The 6,767-nt window shown below is 46.9% G+C and overlaps 1 long non-coding RNA gene across 1 annotated transcript; it reads left to right on the forward strand.

Annotated features, from left to right (window-relative positions):
* The first annotated feature begins 4,074 nt into the window (after nucleotides 1–4,074).
* LOC136752517 (uncharacterized) lies at nucleotides 4,075–5,493 on the forward strand. The gene is made up of 2 exons (XR_010817311.1): nucleotides 4,075–4,358; nucleotides 5,051–5,493. It is a non-coding gene; the product is annotated as an uncharacterized LOC136752517 (long non-coding RNA).
* The last annotated feature ends 1,274 nt before the right edge of the window (nucleotides 5,494–6,767 follow it).

Genomic DNA, 6,767 nt, shown 5'->3' on the forward strand with positions numbered 1-6,767 from the left:
CTCAATGAGGCCAGCACTTGGTCACCTTGAGGCCACGGCCCTGTGTGTTACCCTGAGTGAGTTACGACGTCTCTTGTGATAACTACTAAATGACTAATAATGATTTCATTATTGGAGTTCCTGTGGGAACTCTCCCGTCAAGTGTAAATGTGTTAAGCAGCCGGGGTAAGGCTTTGACAGGCCTGCTCAGACACAACGGGAGTCGCAGTGTCACCCTACCCTGAGAGAGAGAGAGAGAGAGAGAGAGAGAGAGAGAGAGAGGTTCTGGCTCACACTCGGGGGGAGGAGGAGTGCAACAGCCAGAGGAGGTGCAGGGGATAGGCGCAGCGTTGCTCTCTTCGACCGATCTGTCTGTTCTCATGCGGTTCTGTTAGACCTGCTTTGGGACACAAGCACGATATCTGGTTCATTATTGATAGGACTCGGAAGAACTGAAGTGGATAAAAGCTGCGATAGAAGTATTTAATGACGAGTTGGCGACAAACAGGTTTGGTAATCTATGTACCCGAATAAAATAGATGAAGATGGTATTGTGCAGGTAATCTCTGATGTTTTCTCAGAGATGCAGTGTTGCTCTTTTTTTGGTGTTACCACCCCATTTACCCCTGTAGTTTGCAGCTCCTCCCTTTACACCCCTCAGCTTCTGAATAAATCCCCCGTAGATCAATGTCTAAGCCCCTACTCGTGGAAAGCAATATTCTTCAGCTCTCTGCTTCTTGTCAATGGACAGTCCAGTGGTTGGTCATTATGTATTGAAATAGCAGTTGGGAAAAAAAAAAGATGTATAAATTGACCTTTATTAATTCGTCTGTCTTAGCGCATCTGTCTGGCAATCACGTTCATCCTGGTGTGGACATCTGATTGAATGGGCAACCTTGACACAGAGGTTAAACACATGGGATCGCAAAAGAGCAAGCACAAAACCAAGCAGGCCATAACACAAGGGGTCGCTTCTGCGTCGGCAAGAGGTGGGGCCTGATGCGATCGCTCAAGATAGCACCTGAATCCTTCCGCACTTGAAAACTATAACCGATCCATACCGTTAAAAGTCACTTGAGTGAGAAACTTTACAGCTAATAGCCTTTTCATATTCAGTAAGTGAACTGAACTGAACTTCCCCTGTGCTGGAAACACAGATATCATTTTAGCACATTTATTTTCTCAGCATTCAGGATTCGAGAAGATAGAATGACCTCCCTCAGGAAATCCCCCCAACTCATTTCAGGCGCATACCGATAGGCAAACACTCCCACGCCGCGTAGCCGCGCTCGAGAGGGCCGGTGACTCATCTCTGAGCGAGCACCAGGGAACAGAAAGGGAAAGTGTGCAGCAGAAGAGCGAGGGAGAGATGTTTCCTTGCGAGGCCCAGCAGGAGACTCTCGGAACTACAGAACACCCACTCTGGCATTCCTGCCACTTCCCCGACAGCAGCCAATGCAGGAGAGCTTTTTCATACCAGCTTTTCCTGACAAGTGAGTCAACAATTCTCGAAAGTCCTTGTAAACAGGAACACGGGCGTCCATTCACGGCCGCCGGCAGGATCTGACTCCTTTGCCCCTGGAGTGGCAGGTGTGCTGGAGTTATGGGCTTTTTTAATTAACTCGTTTTATTGTATTTATTTATTTCTTCTTCACACAGTGACGTTCCTCCTCACTTCCTCCTCCGAAGTGACACACCGGCGTGACTCAGTGGGAAAGGTGGGGGCTGATGTCTTCGGGGAGGGTGCCGCTCAAGACAAAAAGAAAACGATCAAATAAATCGTTATCTGCGTCACGTCTTGCGTCACTGCAGGGTCGGGACAGGGGTGACTGCTGAGGTCTCCAGGTGGATATATTTTTGGGGAATCCAGTTTGATAAGTGCAGAAATCGTGCGGCATTGAATTAATAAACCTAAATAAACCTGTACACACTTTCACTTCTCAGCTGACACTTTATTGTAAAAAAAAAAGCATTTCAGACAGTTAAACATCCATGAGTTACACAATCACAGATTCATCTCATCCTTGATATGACATGAAACAATTAGAAGGTATATATTCGTGTATATTCTTTCTTTAAAGCGTTATACATGTGTAAAAGCTCACAATATGCCCACATAAAAACAGCACCGTCACTGCTTTGACTCCAACATTGTAGAATACTCTGTAGCCAGAGGTTTGTTCTATTTTTCAATATGTTTCTAATATTTCCCTCCAATCATCGTCAAAGCCAATCCCCCTCTCCCTAAAGTACCTGGATGCACCCAATTTAATCATCGCCAGTTTTGCACCTCTTATTTTTCATTAGTAACGTGTGTTCAAGCCCATTTAACGCAGACCAGTGAAAGAGAGAAGGGCCCGTCGGCTCCCCGGGGTGATTGTGGGGTCTGTCTGTGATGAAGCCAGACCGGCGCGCTTCCTCTGCACTGGCGCCAAACACGTGCAAGCACTTACCACCGGATTTAGCCAAGCGCTGGAGCTCTGTGGGCAAGCAGGGCCTGGAGGGGCAGTTGGATGCGGAGCGTAAACACAGGGCCACGTCCCAGCGTCCCCCGCAGCCGTTCGCCTGGCTTTAATTAAGGATCTGCCCGTTTCTTCAACGTGAGGGAGTTGTTCGTTTCTTCCCCCTCCTTGCTAAGAGTGAGATCTGTTCACTGCGGGGGTGAGAGGAGATCTCTGGAGTCTGATTCGCTCTTTCTCGCATGCTCTGGCTTTTTCCGAGATTTGTGGTACGGTGGGAAACCTAACACGACTACTTTTACTCACAGGATTTTACACGCTCTGAGTTGCAAAGGTGGTAGTGGTGGGTGGGGGGTGTTACTGTACTAAAAACATTATACAAACAGTTTATATGATCATCTGTTTCAGTATTTGCCCCTGCACCTAGATTTCAATCTCCTTCTGCCTCCAGCTCTCTCCTCTCCCACCCACCCCTACAGACCTCTCCTTCGGTACATCTAAGCGGCCTCGGGGTCTTGCTCTTCTTGGTTAGCGCCTCCCGGGGGATCCAGTCTTGTCTTGATTCCTCGCCGTGCACCGCTCGTCCATGCTTACCTCCCCGGCGGCGTGCGAATGCGGTCCCGCAGCGATCCTCCGTGGTCTGGCATCGTTAAACTACAGCTACGGCCGAGTCTCTCTGAGTTTCTTTCCCACGCTGGCACACGCAGTGGTCCTATAGCCGAAGTCAAATGTGTCAGTTTCACTTGATTGTGTACAATGCAGGTGTGAGTTCATGTGAGAAGAGGAAAAAGGAAGTCAAAAGCAAGTTCGAGATGTGTCTGCATGTGTGTCGGTGTAGAGGGGAGTTTTACAATCATATTTGCAGCTGATGTTGTGGGTTATGTGTGAGTTACACTGAAGCCGTGCTGGTGCGATACACACACGGCCCCGGGACAGCAGACCTACAGCTCAGACCCCTCACACTTCCTGTAGCTCCTTTCCGAAAGGCTCGATGCGGCTTAGAACACATCTCGTTCTGGCGAAGGTGTGGGAGGTCGTAATTCGGTTGTGTTTTGTTTCTGACGAAGAGGAATGCGACCCCCTGGCCTCTCGCGGCCGAAACTCTGCTCCGTTTGTGTCAAAATAACGTGGTCTGCATGTTTCACAGGTCCCTCTCTGGAGCATATTGTGTGTGCAGCTGTACTTACAGGCCTACATGTCAGTGTATTATTGTAGTTGTTGTTCAGTATTATTAGTATTATGAAGTATTATTTATTCATTTATTCATCTATTTATTTATTAGCAGACGCCCTTATTCTGGGGAGATTAAAGTCATTATACCGTTGTTTAAAGACATCTCTGTTGACATAACATCGCTTGCTTCTGTTTCTTTATTGCGATGTTGCCACAACATTGTCAGGGAGCTGGGAAGTGAACTGAGTGTATTCAGGTCTTCGTGGGCTTTGATGTGAACCGAATAGTAGCAAAGCTGCTCTCACATTGTGGTGGGGAATATTGGATGGCAGATTTCTTGTGCTGTGGAGGAGGTCTGGGCTTTTCTTTCAATGTGGGTTGCCAAATCTGTGCTGTTTTTGAGACTAAGATCAATCACATTTCTTGTCATGAGGGATTTATTAACTGAGCAATCAGGTAATTTATTTATTTATATGTATATATTCTTGGTTAGGGTCTCCCGGGGGAGCCAGTCTTGTTTGGGACACAGTTCTCCTCGCCGTGCCGGTGGCCCGTCTTTTCCATGCTTTTCTCAGCGGCATCGAGTGAATGCAAGTGTGCGATTTGAGACTCATCCTGTGCTTCACTCCCACACTCACACACCCGAACTCTGAATGTCAGATGTGTCACTTTCACTTCACTGTGTAAATATAGGTGTGTGCATTAGTGTGTGAAGAGAAAGAAAGAAGGAGAGAAAAAACCCAAGAGGTGAGAAAATGTGTGTGTGTATCTGTGTCAGGGTAGAGGGGGTTTTATAATCATTAAAAGAGAGTTTTATAATCATATTGTCATGAGATTTACTGTGAGAAAACAGGAAACTAGGATCAATCACACTATTTTAAGAGGCATTTATTAATTTATTAGCAGATACCTTAGCAGGGCTTAACAATGCTATTTTTTTAGTGTGTTGTTGTTATTTGTCAATTCATGATTTGATTCCAGCTGTATTTATGATTGAAGGGCAACAACTAGATCATATCTATTTACACATCCTTAAAAATAAGTTACTGTTAGGCTACCCATTAGAAATGTAAATTGTTAGTAGACGCCCTTTAAACTCACGTAATAAATAATTCAGTCTCTGTTGATATCTGTGACCTAACCTGGCCGACACTAAAAATAAGCAAAGCAATAAGAAACTATTTATAATAATATAAACTTCATGTGTTTATGGCTGTGTTGACAGTAAATAAATGCAGAAACACCCCCTTAAATTAGTGTGACCAACCCACACAGGTAATGGGAATGTAGTTGTGTTGCCCAAAAAGCTAAAAAGTGGTATAAATAAAAATGTAGAAAACGTATTCTCTGCAAGACAGTATCCGTTTGACATCAGACGTAAAAATGCCGATATCTCTTACCTCATCCTTGTGATTCCTCCCCGTCACTCTCCCCTGCAGGTACGAGATGGGCGCAGGTGCGGTGATGACATCTCACCCAGTGCCACGCCTGTCTGGACCCACAGAGAGGTTCAAACCCCAGACTCGTCAGTCACATCCCAGCCCCCGCCTCGGGCTGCGTCCCATTTCGATAACAACGCAGCCGGCCATGCTGCAGGCGGGGAACCTGCTCACCTTCCCAGCGACAGCCCCTGAGGACTGAGGGCTCTTGTTCTGGCTTTAAATGTTGAGCTAAAAAGTCACAGTTTTGTGTGAGAGGGCGGAGGGTGGAAACAGCTCTTTGAATGCACCCAGATAGTCTTCCTGCTTTTATAAACAAGATCCTGCTTTAACTTTCACACTTTCTGCACTGTAGTTCCCATGAGAGTTTAATTGTGTTGTCAAAAGTCTCTAATAAGTCGGTAATTCAATAAATAAACAAACCACATCTATTGAACGCATAACTTCGTTTGGTCTGGTTTCCTTCAGAGAGATTGCTATCTGCTGTTGTGCAAGTTCAGCAGAATAAGCTTTTCGGTCTCTTTAGCAGCTGCCAGAGCCTGTCCTGTGCCAAGTCTGCCGACGATCCCGCCGCGCCTGCAGGTGTGCACCTCGTTTCTCTCTCGGCCCAGAGCGGCGGCCCTCCCGGCTCATGTAAGCGGTCTGCGAGAGTCTAGTAAAGTGTCAGGGCAACCTACGATACGTCCCGTTTTTATTGCAAACTGTTAACACAACACAGTTAATTGCAGACTGTTGACCACAGCCATTAACTAACTGTCTATAATGTATGTGTGTATGTGTTCCCTTAACGTGTTACCGGAAACACTGTGAGAATTGATCTCTTTACACTCTTACTACAGGCCGAGGACTGACTAATTGTGATCAGGGGAGAAAAAGGGTCTTTGAAAATGAAGGAAATTTCGGAAGATAACAGCTTTACAAATATATATAAATTAACAAATAAAACTCCTGTCTAAGGTCAGATGAGTGAAGAAGCTTGATCTCCAGAGTACGTTAGCCTAAGTGGTCGGATCACGACTCCTAGTGCCCAAAACTAGACAACCCCACCACAGCAAAAGACTGGTCCGTGTGCGCTTGACACACTGAGACCCATTACATTTGCAGGTGATCACAAAAATAAAAAAGACACGGGCGATGGAGCTTCAGGACTCCCGGGTTCTCCACAGATATCTCACCACCCGGTTGGGGGACTGGACTTTGGGTCTCCTGGCCGGTGGAGTCAAATGTGGCAAACCTGGGGAGATGCTTGCTCAGTCACGGGCACGGCTCAGTCAGTTACATCCCATGGCTCTCCAGGTCCAGGGAGCACAGGCAGAGGGCAAAGGATGCCAAACACACAGAAGAACAGAGAAGGAAAGGAGCAAGGAGGGACAGAAGAACAGGGAAGGAAAGGAGAGAGCAGGGACACAGAAGAACGGGGAACAAAAGGAGAAAAGAGAAGAGACACAGAAGAACAGGAAGCAAAAGGAGAAGAGAGACAGAGAGGCTTTAGTGAATGAGGCAAGCAAAGCGAGCCGGACACAAAAAGCCGACCAGCACAGCACAAAACGAGCTCCCGGGACAGATACAAAAATGCGTCTATTCAAGAACCCTAATCCTCAGAGCTCGGTGCGGTCGCCCATTTAATGCACATCCTGCGGCCGCTTCCGTTCCTGTCTGCCGGGGCGATTAACCTCGGCTGACCCGAGCTCTGCCATCACACGCCCCATCGCAAGCT

The sequence above is a fragment of the Amia ocellicauda genome, chromosome 7, assembly GCF_036373705.1.
Source record: "Amia ocellicauda isolate fAmiCal2 chromosome 7, fAmiCal2.hap1, whole genome shotgun sequence".
NCBI lineage: Eukaryota > Metazoa > Chordata > Actinopteri > Amiiformes > Amiidae > Amia > Amia ocellicauda.